The following is a 17,925-nucleotide window of genomic DNA, read 5'->3' as shown; positions in this document are numbered from 1 at the left end:
CCGGTAGTCTCGTCCTCGCCAAACCCATAATCATGCTGCAATTATTACGGAGCATGTCCCGCCACGAGTCGACATTCCAAGCCCTCCCAGAATTCCCAGCCGCACTAATCACAGCCACTGCCAGTCGGTGCACGTGCGCTCGGTTCTGGCCGCAGGTTTCCCGTTACGGACTTTATGGTCACTAAGCAGGCCCCAAATCGGTCGCCCCGCGTTCCGATCGGGTTCACCGAATTGTGATTGCTGGTTTATTGTTTTCGTGTGCAAATTTATGGCAACTGTGAATCGCTTCCCTTCGTCTGCCCCTGACCCCTGGTTCGAGGGACAACAGTTTCCGAAACATTGGGCGGCGCGCGTGCCGAGCTTTTTGAGGTTAGAATAATAGTTGGATAATTATGATGGCCTGTGGCTTTCGTCAAAATTTTGATTGCGTACGGTCATACTTTGTGATTGACATTAGATTGTGATGATATAAAAGGCACTGGAAATCGTTTTAAAAAGTACACTTCAAAAAATAATATCGCCTAAAATTAAAAATAAACCTTTTAATAATCTTTGTGAACCAGGTTCTGGATGATGTGCTCTGTTAGTTCTGTCCTTATTCAAACATGATTTGAGGTCTTATTTTAGGTAACTTTAGGGATTTTTTTGTAATTTAATAAAAAAAATACATTTATTTGTATCAATATATTTGACTTTTAAGTTATTTACGGCACGTGATTGATCAAATCAAACCATCCCATGAACACATCATTAATTATAACGAAATCCTCAAAATGCACAGAGCCTATTATTTACGCACAAACATTTATTTATTTGCTTTCGGTTCAGCTGATGTTTGGCCTCTGCCGGGCGGCATAAATTGACCAAAAATAATGGAATCACACACCCACACCTCGAACTCGAACGATCGCATCGTTTTTTTTCGTTCGAGCTGAATCATACTGACCAACTGACCACAGACAAACACACGCATACAAAAAAATGGAGGATGAAGGTCATTTCGGAGAGGGGGTGTCGTGATGCAATTTCGAGTGCTTGGAGAGTTAAATGGACCCAAGTTTGGGAATGGTTTATGAAGGAAATTAATTCAAAAAGATGAAACTGTCAAGGGCATACACTCACTCACGTTTTGATCAATTTTGAATTGGCACAAATAAAAATCAGGTGGGAGTGAGAATTAAAGTGGTATCGCTCCGTGACCGTGATAAGTCAAGGTGTTTTCCTTTTTTGTAAGCTATTTGACTTTTTGCTCCATATAACCGAAAGTCACGAATTTTTGATATACAAATATGACGCGAAAACAAATGAATTTTCAGCATCAGAATTACTTGCCGGTTAATAAGTACACAATCGGTTAAAGTTAATTAAATCTTTAAAAAAGAACTTTTCAAATAAATGTCAAGCACGTCTCTGACACTTCGAAAAATTAAAACATTTTGCATTTTAAATATGAGCAACTCTCTACGAAATCGGCTGATTTCGACCATTTTTATTTTATGTATTTTTTGAATTGACTTAAACTTTGTGGGGGCCTTCCCTATGACCAAAGAAGCTATTTTGCGTCATTGGTTCACCCATACAAGTCTTCATACAATTTTGGCTGCTGTCCATACAAAAATGGTATGTAAATATTCAAACTAGAGGTGGGCAAAACCGTTCTTTTTTAGGAGCCGCTCATTTTCGTTCGTTCTTTAAAAAGAGCCGCTCTTTTGAACGGTTCTTTCGCTCTTTTTCAAAATTTGAATTAAATGGGTTTTTTTCAAGAATCGTGTGATTTTATAAGTTATTTCACATAAGACTTTTATAAATTAGGCCGTACCAAACACTTTTTGAATTTTATTATGCCTCTCAACTCTGGCCAAAGTAGCAAAAAAAAAAATAAATAACATGCCATGGTATAAATATTTTAATGAAAAAAGAGTTTAAAAATGCATCTTACACATCCCCAGTTGCATTGCAATCATTAGATTTAAAAATATCGAAGTATTGATGAACCGTTTTTTAAGCCAAAAAAAAAAACTTTTTGCATTAGGGGAAAGTGGGGAGACTTGATCCCCGGGGACACTTGATCCCAAGTCTGTATCTCGTCAGCATGTGGGTAAAACAATTAGCTTTGTTCTAGAAAGTTGTGCGAAATTGACTAAAACTCATTGTAGAAAACAAAGAAAAAAATTAAAAAATGTTTGGATTGAGTTACACACATTTTTCTAAGAAGTGCTGCTAAAAACTTCCAACAGATCTTTTTTCTTTGTTTTGATATGCATAGAAAACACTCAAAAAATATTCAAAAAAATATTTTTTATACATGAATTGTTTGATAAACATATCAACTCCAAAACCCATACGCATTTGACGTTAAATTTATCGTCATACTATTTTTACAATCAATTGTTTAAAAAAGTGCGTTAAGGGAGACTTGATCCCTGCATTTTTACAGTCACTGGAATCAGCCTCAAGATTAAATAATTTGGCTGGGTTTTCGTACATAGTTTCCTTTAGTATAGTTGTACATAACTAACTGCAGTTTGAACCATTTTTCAAAAGTTTTGTAAACAAAAATTACCAGCTTTTGTAAACATGCTCAATTTTGGTCTAAAAAAGAAAATTTTATGTTTTTAAATATTTTACATGCTAAACTTGTTATATTTTGAACACAAACGTACAGGTTTAATGTGAAATTGCTGTATCTTATAGAAAATTAAAAGTTTGGATGAATTAGAAACATTTTGCTTAAGATTTTTTCAAAATGTTGAAAGGGGGATCAAATTACCCCCAACATTTTGAAAATGCCGGTTTAAAATATTTTTTTAAAAGGCTTGGCATTATTCAAAGAGTTTATCTGATGAAATACCCTTATCAGCTAAACATAGTTGAATGTTTAAGCTTTCAATTCATGCAAAAAGATCATAGTTTTGTGAGAAATTGACAGAGTTATGTGTGATACAAAAAAAGGGGATCAAGTCTCCCCACTCTCCCCTACTGTGCAAACGGAGTTTCACAAAAATTCAAAATATTTTTGATCGATCCCAAAATGCTTTTTAATTTTTTCAGTTGATAAGACTTCTATTTCCATTAAAATTTGGAAGTGTTTTGAAAAAAATATTGTTTTGCCCCCTGAATTTTTGGACCGATTTTGAAGGGGAGGGGTGACAAAAAGTTTGAAAAAAGTTTGTAACGGCCATATTTGATGAATAAAATAAATAAATCTGAAAACGAGAAGATGCCCTTGAAAACCATATGTTTTGGTGGTCTCTATGTCAAGATTTCTACTCAAAACTAAACATTCGAGTAATTGAATGGCATCCAAACTGAAATCTAGGATGCTGGAAAAATTGATATTGATTTTAAAATTGCGTTTATTTCTGAAAGACTAATGCTGATATTTTATTTGGAGAAAATATTATGTGAACTCTTCTCTACATTCTGATTTAATAGATAAGGTCTATAAACGCTAACGTTTAATCGGACAAAATGATTATTTTTTTCCGAAATTTCTCAAATATTCAGTAGATTTTTGGTAATATTTGACAAATTATGCAATTTGAAATGCTCAAATTTGTATTCCGGTATTACTTTAATGTACAATCAGTTGTACAATGAAAAGTTTACTACATTTTGTTTAGAAATTCATTTACTTTTGGGATAAATTTTTCTAAGCATTGAAATTTTTGAAATTGCATTTTCAAGTTTCCAAAACAAACTTAATACTACATTTTTTGGAAATTCAATAATTTATATTTATAACAAAAATCATTCCATCATGAGCCGGTTCTTTCAAAAGACCGGAATTTGAAAAAGAACCGCGGTTCTTTTTTTGTGAGCCATGGTTCGTTCGCTCTTTTCAGTGAACCGGCTCTTTGAGCGGTTCGCTTTTTTTGCCCACCTCTAATTCAAACAGCTGTAACTTTTGAGTGAATTTTCTGATCAATTTGGTGTCTTCGGAAAAGTTGTAGGTATTGTTGAGGACTTTTGAGAAAAAATAGGTACACGGAAAAAAATAGCAGATTTTTTTATCAACTTTTTTTTCACTAAAACTCAATTTCCCAAAATACGTATTTATTGATATTCGAGATTTTTTGATGTGTTTTCGAGGACAAAAATCCGCAACTTTTGAGCCATAGAGAAACATGGTCAAAAAAACTGCCACCGAGTTATGAATTTAAAAAAAAACAGCGATTTTTGGAAATAATAGAAGTTTCATGCAAAAACAAGTTTGACATTATTTTTTAATGCAAAATTGAATTTTCAATCGAAAAGTACTTTACAGATTTTTTTGATAAAGGGCTCCGTTTTCAAGATTTGATTTTAGCGAAATATTTGCAGTTTTTCGATTTTTAAAAATAGTGACCAAGAGTGACCATCTCTAAAAATATCGGAAAATTTCACAAATTTTTCATGTATTAAAATTGAAAATCGGACCATTATTTGCTGATATATGGTCATTAGAAAATGGTGGGTTGTTTTGGTGAGATTAAGAAAACTTCAATTTTCGTGTTTCTTTTTCTTAAAGCGTCTCTATCTCAGCTACCCGAGGTCCAATCTTCAATGTCTCTTTGAAAATTTTATAGCGAATTCCCTGAACTTAATTTTTAGAAACGGTCACTCATGATCACTATTTTTAAAAATTGAAAAACTGCAAATATTTCGCTAAAATCAAACTTTCGGTGGCTATATCTTGCAAACGGAGCTCTTTATCAAAAATCTGTAAAGTACTTTTCGATTGCAAATTAAATTTTGCATTAAAAATAATTTTAAAACTTGTTTTTGCATGAAACTTTGATTTTTTTTTCCAAAAATCACTGTTTTTTTCAAAAATTTATAACTCGGCGGCAGATTTTTTGACCATGTTTTCTCTTTGGCTCAAAAGTTGCGGAAAAAAAACATATCATAAAATCTCGAAAATCAAAAAATACGTATTTTGGGAAATTGAGTTATAGTGAAAAAAAAAGTTGATAAAAAATCTGCAATTTTTTTCCGTGTACCTATTTTTTTCTCAAAAGTCCTCAGCAATACCTACAACTTTGCCGAAGACACCAAATTGATCAAAAAATTCATATATTTACATACCATTTTTGTATGGACAGCAGCCAAAACTGTATGGAGACTTGTATGGATGAACCAATCACACAAAATAGTGTATTTGGTCATAGGGAAGGCCCCCACAATGTTTGAGCCAAATAAAAAAAATACAAATAAAATCCATTTCCGGTTTTGGTAGAGAATTGCTCATATGAATGTTTGAAAATCTGTATCTTGAGAAGAGATTTTCTTATGGATTTTTTTTTTGTTTGTTTCGTAAAGTTGTAGATTGTGATTGCGAATTGTCAGAAAAAATAGGTTTTAAAAATGTTTAGTTTTTTTTTTTAAATTTATAAAATACTTGGAGCAAGAAAAGAACCCCTGATAAAGTATAATAGAATGCTGCGAATGATTTTTACAACTTTTTTGACTTTGTTGATCGGACTACTTGTAGTCGTTTAAATTTTGTGAAAGTTTAAATTTTGAGAAAGTAATTTTTTTTACTATCATCTAGTTAGAACTCATTTTTTTTAATTCGTGATATCTCGGAAACTATGGTTTCGATTTTCAATGCTAAAAAGAGAAACTTTCAATAACTAAGAATAGCTTTAGGAAGCAATTCTATTATTTTCAATAGTTTGACTTAATTTAAATTTTCATCGTCATTTTTTAGTTTATTCGAAAAACGAAAATATTATTCACAGAGGTTTTTTTTGCTTCATGAAATATTTTTATATTGCAAAAAAACTTGAAACTTAAATATTTCATTTTATTTAAAAAAATGATTTTTTTTTTTCTGAAATACTTTTGATAATTTTCTAGGATTTTTCTGAAATTGATAATTTTTTATTAAAAAAATGCTCAAAATAAAGATTTTTTAATATTATTATGCCCATTTTGTATGACAATACCGCTAAATTTTATGGAGGCTTGATGCAAAATGGCTACTTTTGACGAATTTTCATTCAAACAAAATACAGTTCAGACTTGATTATTCGAAGTTTCGATTATCCGAAGTTTCGTTTATCCGAAGTTTCGATTATCCAAAGGTTTGTATGGGACTTTGGATAATCGAATAACAATTTTTCTTCGTGATTTTTTTAAATTTTCTTGCATTTAACATCAAATTCAAGTTCTGTGACTCGTGTTTTGTCAAATTTCAATGGTTAATTGCCTATTTAATTAAAAAATGCTTTTTTTTTCAATACTCCATCACCGCCATTTACGTTTCCATCTTGGAAAAATAAAAATTAAATGACTTTAGAGTAGTTCAGGGGTCAAACTCAAGCTCGACAATCAAAAATAAGTAAAAAAAATGTGATTCGATTATCCGAAGAAACATTTTTTTTTATGGAGCCTTGATGCAAAATGGTTTCTTTTGTCAAAGTTTCATTCAAATAAAATACAGTTCAGACGTGATTATCCGAAGCATCGATTATCTGAAGTTTCGATTATCCGAAGGTTTGTATGGGACTTTAGATAGTTGAATAACAATTTTTCTTCCTTTTTTTATTTTTTTATATTTAACATCAAATTCAAGTTCTGTGACTCCAGTTTTGTAAAATTTCAATGGTTGATTGCCCATTTAATTAAAAAAATGCATTGTTTTTTCAATATTCCATCACCGCCATTTACGTTTCCATCTTGGAAAAACAAAAATTAAATGACTTTAGAGTAGTTCAGGGGTCAAACTCAAGCTCGACAATCAAAAATAAGTAAAAAAAATGTGATTCGATTATCCGAAGAAACATTTTGCCAAGGCCTTCGGGTAATCGAGTCTGGACTGTAATACAAAAAAAAGTCGATTTGTTGATGAAATTACACATTTACCATTGTGTGCAGCAATATTTTGAATTAATTTTTACTTCAAGATAAAAGTCTAAGCTTCAATTTGCGTACTACAAAAAAAAATAGTTCTGGAGTTTTTTTTTGAAATGGTCCAATAAACCATTTTTTTCATTTTTTGCGTTTTGGGTGTTTTTGAAACCGCCTTGAGTCAGGGGTATTAAAAAACACCCAAAAAGTAATATCTGAAAATTTGGTTTATTGGACCTTTTAAAAAAAAAACTCCAGAGTTTAACTTAATCATAACGAACAAAAACCATAAAAATTGATTTAATATCTCAGCAGCAAGTTTGTTTAGAACCGCAAGGAAACGATAGTGTCATCAAACCCAACCCTCATCGGCGTTTATTTACGCAACCGCAAAAAATAGCGATAAATCCCCCTCACCATAACCGATTTTTTTTTGTCAATTTCGCGATAGATTCGCGAGCGGTGGCGCGTTCGCTTGAGGAAACAAACACAATAGAGCACAATTGCGTCTAGGTTGTGTTGGTTTGGCTTGAATTAGCTGGCGCGTGTTTTGCTTAGAAATTAGCGCAAAGTCGAAGACCCGCTAAATGCTTTCTTCTGCCGGCCACACATTTGGCATCCGGAATCGGCTGAGGCATGGTGTGGTGTGGTAATAAAATGCATGTAGGTCCACCTCGTGGTGTTTGTTGTTGTGAGGACGTAGCAGATCGTAATCGTAATCGGATGGAATGGTTTGGTGATCACGTTTTGATGAGTTATTGTTATTGTTTAGCAAGTCGGGGAATGCGAAAAGAGGTGGGAGCTTCGGCTATGAATAGTTTCGGTTTTGAAACTAACATCTATTTTCTATCTACTTCCGCTGAAAAAATCTTTCTCCAAAACTTCTCAGAATCAAATGTTTACGAAATTATTCGACATTTCCACTTCATTCAGAGTGCTTCAATACCTCAGATGCTATGAGGTGATACTTTTCTCATCATAAAAAGAATGGCCCATCACCATCGCCATCAGCATTGCCATAATCACGAGATAAAAGCGCACACGTGTGTGGACGGCCCATCATCAGATGCGTGTACGAACAAACGTACGAAATCATAACCATCCGCGCCGCCAAGAGAGTAGAAACAACAACAACACACCAGGTTGCGCAACATAACATCACAGACAGTACACACTACACGCACTCGAATTGAATGAAACGCATAATTTCAAGAGAGAGAATCTCCAGTTGGCTGGCGCGGTGAAGTGCTAGCTTGTCGAAGATGGATTTTTTTTTCGCACGAGAAAAAAGTGAAGAAATATTTGAAATTATTTCAGTAAAATTTTATTCGAAATTGGAAAAACACGTTAAGGTGAAGCCGTTGATCATTTTCGAAGAAAATTGATCATCACTATAAAATATTCTGTGTTAAATTCAATTTTACGAATTTCAGCATCAAAAGGAATTAGCATGTGCCGGTTGTTGCCTTCTTGAAGCCACTGAAAGAATTTTTGATCTAAATCAAATGTGCTTCAAAATTTATATAATTTTGTGGCACAGTCATTGACGTCCTATTTGGCAATTATTGATTAATGACGATTTCCATAACTTTACAAGGAATGGGATAATCGTTACCAAAAGGAATCAGCATGTGTAGGGCACTATTCTAAACAACTTGTTGAAGGAATTTTGTCAAAATATTGAAAGCGACGCAACAATTATATCTTTGAACGAAAAATCATGGCAATGATGGAAGTCTTCACGTTAAAAATATTCATGTTTTATCATAAATAATCTGGCTTAGTGATTTTTCACGCTCGAAAATAGCAAATTTCACGGGGATTTCAATTTCAAAACACAAATTTAGCGCAAATATCACGGAACGTGAAAAATGTTAAAATAATTTTGAAATTTTTATGCTAAAATCACAGAAACTACTTTTTATGCTTCATGTATAATAAATTTGAACGTGACACAAAACAATCTCTCAATTTTCAAAAAAAAATCCACCTGGTTGATGGATGGGCTCTATTTATGTTTTGAAACAAAATGTAGGGTATGCGTATTCTCATTTATTGAACTGCTTTTTTTAAATTCCACTAATAAAGCGAAAAAAAATTCCATGATTTGCTTCTGTTTTAACTGTTTACATTTTATTGAATTTCATATCTAATCTAATCTAATCTAATCAGACCGCAGCCAATCTTTCGAAGGGATCCTGGAGAGTGCCTAGCACTCTTCTTGTCATTTATTAACATTTGTAGTGCGCCATTGCATTGAAATGCATTGAGACATCACAAGCGTTAAAGCGGCCAGGCCTACTGCGTAAAGCCGTATCGCAGAGATGACTCGTAATTGGGTTGAGTTTGAGCACTGAGTGTTCGAACAACAACACAATTCTGAATCGACAGGGGAGGAAGAAGCGTGGGGACACACCACCATACGCTCCGAGATTTTTGGTTGTATTCGTTGGGAGCACCATGCTGAGAAGGTTTGGTACTCCGGGACCCTCTGGGATGGGACACTGTATTTCCACGAATGCCCTGGACTCTATTTGCCGTGGTTATAGCGCCACAACTCGCTCATTACATTTTATTGAATTTTACATCAAAGCAAAATTCAACAATGTTGTCCAAACAAAACGAGTAAAATAGTTTGAATTTTCTCCGACATTTAGCCCATTCAAATTTTTTTTAAGGTTTTCATCTCTCTTTTCAAAAACTAAATATAAAATCAACAGGAAAAAATAATATAATTTGTTACGAAATCTAAATTTTTATTCAAAATAAGAACAGAAAACAAAAAAGGTGTTTTTTTTAACTTTTACGGGAATCATCAACTAGAGCGTCCAATTTCCCGGGGTTACAAAATTCCCGGGAAACGGGAAATTTTCAACAAATTTCCCGGGAAATCCCGGGAATTCCCGGGAAATTTGAAATTTAACGAAAATTATTCTAATCCTGTTTCTGATTAATCTTTTGCAAAGAAATTGTATAGAACAGCAACTTTAATGGTCAAAATGAGTGTGAGGATCAATTAATGGCTTGACTGCTTGTTAAAAATCATGCAACTTTGAGAAAATATATAAACTTTCTAATTATTAAATCTTTCAAATCGTTCTAAATGATAGAAAATATTATTAGTATTTTTGTTGAGAAGGATTTATTTAAATCAAAGTGTTTGGATAGTGAAAATCTATGCTCCACAACCATAAAATTGCTTTTAAATTTGTCTCTTGTTAAAATAAAAAACCAAAAAATTCAAGTTGTAAATAAATAAATAATCTTTAAAAATCTAATTCCTATCGCTTTTTAACTTGAAACACTATTTTCATGAAATCACAACTCAAAGTTTTCAAATATTTGGAGCGAGTTTTTGAAATAAAGTTCCATTCTTTGAGTAAATTTCATATGATATGAAGTTGTTTTTAAAAGTTTTTCATGGTTTTATGATATGATTTTAGTTATATGGTATTCAGTCTAATAAATTAATTAGATTAAAATAATTTTGAGTATTTAAAAGTGGTTGAAATTCAACGATATTTTTTCATATATAACCCTCTTACGCCCTTGGTATCTCACGTGCTTCATAAATTTATAACTTCAATCTGCAATTTCTCGAATACTTAGAAACGAATTCTTCTCACACAAAATTTTTTTAAATTTTATTATATCAGTTCAATTTCCATTCAACATGTTCAAGGTAAAAAAAAGTCAAGCAAATCTCAATGTTGATCTTGTTCAGAAGATGTAAATATCTTATTTTCAAAAGATATTACAAAAAAAACATTAAAAAAGGTTGTCAAAAATAAAATAGTTTATATTCATTCCATAACAGCGTAAGTTTTGTGGTCCAACATAAAAGCAAACAATATTCCTAGTGATGAATGCTTCAGAAATAAACATTATCTGAATTAAACCTTGACATGAAATTTACAGACAAGCTGATTAGTTCAATATGAACAGTAGATGGAAATAAATAAAATCAAATCAGGTTCTCCAATTATTATTTTTTGTTTAATTTCAAAACATTGGTGCCAAAAAGGTAGGAAAATGTAAACTTCTGCTTGTATTTCGGGAATTCCCGGGAAATTTACAAATTTCCCGGGAAACGGGAAATATTTTTTTCCAGGAAATCCCGAGAATTCCCGGGAATTTTTTTCCCGGGACGGGAAATTGGACGCTCTATCATCAACTCAAATAATCAAATCGTCGCTTGTGTGCTATCTTGTGACACGTCTGCTGTAAAGATATAGGACGTGTCACAAGATAGCACACACGCGACGAAATGTCGTTAAAATTAAACTGGACCCAGAAAATTAATTTGAAATGATGATTTGATTGATAAAAATATTCTTCATTTTATTTTGAATAAAACTAAGCATGATTCCTTTCAATTGTTCTGAAACTATACCTTTTGAATAACAGTAATAAATGTTTTACCACAGCGAATGAAAATATTACTAAATTTAGTTATTTTCTAAAAAAAACTGAAAAATCTGAACAATTCTTCAATAGGTTCATATCAAGCTTTTCAAATGAAAACTAATGAAATTTACTTAAAAAGTATTTATGGTTGAATTTTTATTATGATCTTATTTGAAAAAAAATATACATAAGAGAAAATTGATAATTTTCAAGAATTTCACGATATCATCAAAATTCACTAACCCTATATTAAAAATAGAACAAGAGTATTCATTCACTTAATTCTACAGATAATTTTTATTCCTATTTTAATTTAATAAAACACTTTGAAAAAAAGTTCACAGTTTCACACAAACATAAAATTTCATGAGTTTTCGCGGGAAAAGCCAACTTTCGCGGATTTCACGCTGTCCGCGAAATCGGGAAATTTCATTAATCCTGAAAATAAGGTTTCATAAATATTCAATTTTAACAGCAAATTGCTAAATTTCCTCAAGTCAACCAATCCCGGATCTTTATGGAACATTTTGAATTGATTCAATAATGAGCAAAAAAATTTTTTTTGAAATTAAATATCTTTATTGAACTTTCTTATAATAATTACATTTCTTTTACATGCTAAGTGGTATGGCCTAATGCTCTTCATCTTTGTTGTATTTTTCGTTTTATTATTAACTGATCACATTTATATTATTTATTTCAAATTGTTTTACATTTTTGCATTGAATTGAATACATTTGGGTAAAAATCACTTAAACAACTAATCCTAACCTAAAACTAAAAAAATAAATCCATTGAAATATTCAAAATCACTAGAACGAGTAAACTACGAACTGTATTTTAAGATGAATGCTCCAAGAGTTCTTACTTGTTCCTGGCGAGTTTTGCACCCACGCAGAGTTGTTGTCATCTCGATGAAAATGTTCAGAAGTTCTTGTGGTGAAAACAGGTCACTACTGCCTTCACCCGTTGATGTTGGTTGGTTTTCCTCGGTTGCTGACTGAAGCCAGGAGGTGTTGTATTCTCTGCAACTTTTGGCCGCTGATTCAACGGCAATGGCTGCAGATTTGGAACCACACGAGTAGATCCTGCTCCTGGTGACGCCAAAGCAGGAAAATCCACGTCCGTGTATGCTGGTGGTGTTTTGCGACGATTTGGTTGGTGCCTCGTCGTCGCTTGCTGCCGAATTTTTACAAACTCAGCACGTTTTGGGCAGCTTCGATTCTTGGTAGAATGGTCGCCGCCGCAATTGAAGCATTTCGCTTCGATGTTCTCGTTGATTGTTTCGCAAGCTTGAGTTTTGTGCTCACCTCCGCAGGTTGCACAACGACTCTTGATGAAACAGTTCCTTCCACCATGTCCAAACTGCAAGCAGTTCGAACATTGCGTCACGTCACGGTGCACTGGACGATAACGTTCCCAAGTCACGATGATGTTGAAAATTGCCCGAACTGCTTTCAGCTCAGACGGCGTTGTCGATCCTTTCTCGAAATGAACCAGGTACAGTTGATCACGATACTTGATGTCCTTGTTGTGTCTCGTCATCTTGAAGACTTCAATCACGTTCAACTTCAGAGATTTGAGCTCTTCTTTCAACACATTCACATCCATGTCGTACAGGCCTCTGAGGACCTGTTTCATAGGGCGTTTACCTGGATCGTCATGGCTGTAGTATTCAATCTTTGTGTTGTTCAGGAAATCCCGAACGTAGTTGTAATCCTTTCTGGTAGGTAGCAGAATTTTGAGTCCATCAGCACACAAGCGAATGGAAGCTCGTAAAGCACCAGATTTGATAAACCCGGTCAGCCACTTTCGCACCGAGTCCGATGACGATGTTTTCACGAAAATGGGTGGCAACTTTTCCCGTCGTTCAAATTCTTCCTTCTCGCTCACATCCACAGGGAGGGTAGCAAACTGGTTTCCAGACGAATTTTGAGCGTCCTTGCTCAAACTGCCTGGCTTTGCAGGTAGCGCTTCGGCATTCTTTAGCTTCTTCAAATCTGCCGATCCTGCTGGTGAGGACCGCCTCTTTTTCTTGCCGTGAGGCATTTTTGCACTTTTTAAGCACTTTTCAGGAGCTAATATCCAGGAGTACCTCACTGATCGGTGGTCCACAAGGGAATGATTCAATAATGAGCAAGATTTTAACAAACTGAACAAATTTCCAAATTATCTACTTGTAAAAAAATCAGAATTATATTTTTTTGAAGGTGTGTAAAGCTTGGATTTATTTTAAGATATTGATAAATGAACACTTATTTGCTGAGTTATCGTCATTTTATAAATCGACGTTATTTGGTTAAAAAAAATCACGTTTTTAACAATAAATTATTTTTTGTGGGTAATAACGGAGCCCGATACCAAATTTTAGGGAAATTATTTTTTGTGTGAGCATAAAAAATATCTGTGTATATATTTTGTAACTTTTTTCCACGTTTTTCAAAGAAATGATTTTTGGATAAAAAAAAGCAACAGTGCTAAACGAATTTTGATCAACATGGGTCATAGCTCAAAAGATGCATTTTTTTGAGGAGTGAGAGAGGGATCAACCACATAGGTAGATTGAGTTAGTTTTTATTCCTAAATCTACTTTGGGTTCCTTAAATAACTTCATCAAAAAAAAAATTCAGTTCTGATACGATTTCGTACATTTCGTTTGATTTGGTTTGATTGAAAAGATAAGATATGTTTTTGAATTTATTTAGAAGAAAAAATGTAAATTATCTGGATATCTGAGGTCCCACCTCTACTACAAATTGATATCTTGATGAATATTTACATCTCTGGCCTAAGTTACATTGAAATTTCGGAGATATTTTTGAGGTTTTAGGTGATATATTAGGTATTTTTTAACTTCAAATTGAGATGAAATCAATTATCACCGCCAGAATATTTTGAGAATTACTTTTTCTGACTTAGAGCAGTCTCTTCAACAACTTCCAGGTGGATTTTTCGAGGTGCATGCAAATTGCGTAATAATCCCCTTCTTACCCACCGTGTTTGACAATTTAACAACTTTGTCACTTTCGAATTGCAACAACTTTTGACTTACAAACTCAAATTCAAATGTTTGAAAACGTTCTCGTTCTTTTTTAAGAGTTTAAAAATTGCTTCTTACTTCAGCCCTGATATATCACAAATTTGAAAAATTCGATTTAGACCACTTTTAATGTTAGTGAAGTTTTGCCATATTTCATAAACAGCTTTAATTTTTTTTAAATCATGATCTACAGTATGTAAAAAAAGTATTTATACCCCTTGGGCACAATACACATTTTGTGATGAAACATGTTAACAATTTAAAGTTTGACAGAAAAAGATGGTTTCTTTGAAAAGTTATATAACAAATACTATTACAAATATCAAAACAGGTGCAAAAAAAGTTTGTACACCATTTGAAAAATTAACATAAGTTATTTGTTGACAAATTACCATAAATACAGTCTCCCAACTCCAAATAGGTATCCTTGACTGATTAAAAAAAATAACTTGGATTGAATATAAAGTTTACTAACTTCTTAGTATAAAAGTTTATTTAACTCTATAAATTCTATATAAAACTTATCCAAACTGAATTTTGCAAACCTTAAATTTAACTAAATGTCAATATATTGCCATAGAATTGCTTAATAAACATTTTGCAGTGGGTATAACACCGTTTTGGGGGTCTTTGTATCGATAGAATAGATTTTCGTTGGAATTCGGCATAAGTTTCTGAACAAAACGTAGTACTAGGTTTCTGTCAAACTTTAAATTGTTTACATGTTTCATCACAAAATGTGCATTGTGCCCAAGGGGTGTAAATACTTTTTTTACATACTGCATATGGGTGATTCTCTACCAACTCACACGAAATCGGGAAAAGTTGCCCCGACCCCTCTTCGATTTGCGTGAAACTTTGTCCTTAGGGGTAACTTTTGTCCCTGATCAAGAATCCGAGGTTCGTTTTTTGATATCTCGTGACGGAGGGGCGGTACGACCCGTTCCATTTTTGAACATGCGAAAAAAGAGGTGTTTTTCAATAATTTGCAGCCTGAAACGGTGATGAGATAGGAATTTGGTGTCAAAGGGACATTTATGTAAAATTAGACGTTCGATTTGATGGCGTACTCAGAATTCCGAAACATCGTATTTTTCATCGAAAAAAAAAAAACACTAAAAAAGTTGTAAAAATTCTCCCATTTTCCGTTACTCGACTGTAAAAAATTTTGGAACATGTTATTTTATGGGAAATTTAATGTTCTTTTCGAATCTACATTGACCCAGAAGGGTCATTTTTTCATTTAGAACAAAATTTTTCATTTTAAAATTTCGTGTTTTTTCTAACTTTGCAGGGTTATTTTTTAGAGTGTAACAATGTTCTACAAAGTTGTAGAGACAATTACAAAAAAATTGATATATAGACATAAGGGGTTTGCTTATAAACATCACGAGTTATCGCGATTTTACGAAAAAAGTTTTGAAAAAGTTACTTTTTGCGTTTTTCTTCGTTTCGTCGTCCGTGTCTGTCGCGGGTGACGATGAACGGCCATGATCAACGACGACCAACATTTTCAAAACTTTTTTTTCGTAAAATCGCGATAACTCGTGTTGTTTTCAAACAAACCCCTTATGTTTATATATCATTTTTGTTTTGTAATTGTTTGCTCTACAACTTTGTAGAACATTGTTACACTCTAAAAAATAATCCTGCAAAGTTAGAAAAAACACGAAATTTAAAATGAAAATTTTTGTTCTAAATGAAAAAATGACCCTTCTGGGTCAATGTAGATTCGAAAAGTACATTAAATTTCCCATAAAATAACATGTTCCAAAATTTTTTACAGTCGAGTAACGGAAAATGGGAGAATTTTTAAAACTTTTTTAGTGTTTTTTCGATGAAAAATACGTTTTTCGGAATTCTGAGTACGCCATTAAATCGGGCGTCTAATTTTACATAAAAATCCCTTTGACACCAAATTTCTATCTCATCACCGTTTCAGGCTGCAAATTATTGAAAAACACCTCTTTTTTCGCATGTACAAAAATGGAAGGGGTCGTACCGCCCCTCCGTCACGAGCTATCAAAAAACGGACCTCGGATTCATGATCAGGGACAAAAGTTACCCCATAGGACAAAGTTTCACGCAAATCGAAGAGGGGTCGGGGCAACTGCTGTGTGAGTTGGCGGAGAATTACCCTTATCATAGACTATTATTAAAGACTGAATTCCCTTTATTTTTTTTAAATAATGTCAAAGCAATATGTTTTTTTTTTAATAAAATATAATTATCATGCGACCCATAATGTACCTCTGAAATTAAAAAAATGGCATTCTAGGTTTAGCCTAAAAAGATTCGAAACATTAGGTCAAATTCTCACTGGGTGGTATCATTTTTCAACATTTGGTAAGAAAGGCTTTATTTCACCTTAAATCGGGTTTGGAAATGACAATCTTAGTTAAAAAAAAAATAAAAATATTATTTTTCAGATTTTTGCCCGTTCAGGAAATTTCTGAAAATTTGGCAACACATCAGAAAATAAAAAAAAATGTTTTTTTTTACTTATCCCGTTTTAGTAACAAAAAGTCAAATTAAAAATAACCGAAAATTTTTTACCGTGTATAATTTTTTTTCAGTGTAGTCCTTAACACTACCTACAACTTTGCCCAAGACACCAAGTAGATCAAAAAAATCCTTCAAAAGATACATATTTTTGAATTTTCATACATCATTTTTGTATTGACAAACTAATGATGCAAAATGGCTTCTTTGTGCATATTGAAGGCACCAAAAATATTTCAGCCGTATTCAAAATCAAAATATGGACAAAGTTTCATCCAAATAAAAAAATACAAATTCGAAAAATCGCAAAATAAATTGCGAAACGAAAAACGTCAAGTGACCACAACGGCAACTAAAGCTAGAGGTCGGTAAAGTCGCGGCGAGAGTGGTAATTTAATTACACTGTCCCGGCGTTCGTTGTCGGTGCGTGGCATCACCTGTGGCCGGCACTCGCTGGTCCCAGTGCTGCTGCTGCCGAGGGGGTAAGGGGCCTCCTCTCAACCAAGCAGACAACTGCCAGACAAATGTGGGCCCAACACGTTGAGAAGTCTCCGACTTGCCTCCGACGTGACTCCAACAGAGGGTTGGAGTTTTATTTTCAGCAAATTTTAGACTGATTAATGAAATTAAATTTGATTTTCCCAAGTTCCTAACGCGGTTCGAAATATTTGCCACAACACTTCAATTGAATCCATTTGCGGTGGTTTTCACCACCTGCTGGGACGATCACTTCGCCGTACTGGGTGTCTCGCATGGACCGCTTTTTGGGACAGATTCTCGCTAGCAGAAGCCTCCGAGAAACCCCCCAATGCCATGGAATTGAATTATGCTATTAACGGAACAAGCAGCGCGAAAAAAGGATTTTTTTTCAGCGCGCAATAAGAGGAAAAAGAAGAAGCCAAAAATTTAGGTCGATTTTGGGTCAAAATTAACTAGCAAAGTACCGCCACCGTAGTATCGTGTGGCTTTCAAGAACGAAAGGAACCCTCCTACTCTTGGTTGGTGTTCATTTTCACTCTTTCCAGCTCTAGGAAAAGTGCGGTCACGAGCGCGGCGGGGGCGTCAATGGACCTACTTCAAAATACAGTCCCAAAGTGCTTCTGGTGATGAAAGGACCAATTTTGTGGCACTACTCTCTGCTC

The 17,925-nt window shown here is 33.7% G+C and overlaps 1 protein-coding gene across 9 annotated transcripts in view; it reads right to left on the bottom strand.

The window, feature by feature from the left end:
• Positions 1 to 17,925, bottom strand: part of LOC6047495 (UDP-glucosyltransferase 2) — a 92,893-nt gene that overhangs the window by 62,528 nt on the left and 12,440 nt on the right. The gene's annotated exons all lie outside the window — the stretch shown is intronic.

Source organism: Culex quinquefasciatus, chromosome 3 (genome assembly GCF_015732765.1).
Source record: "Culex quinquefasciatus strain JHB chromosome 3, VPISU_Cqui_1.0_pri_paternal, whole genome shotgun sequence".
Taxonomy (NCBI): domain Eukaryota; kingdom Metazoa; phylum Arthropoda; class Insecta; order Diptera; family Culicidae; genus Culex; species Culex quinquefasciatus.
The sequence above is the reverse complement of the archived record's forward strand: the minus strand, read 5'-3'. Positions and strand labels throughout refer to the sequence as shown.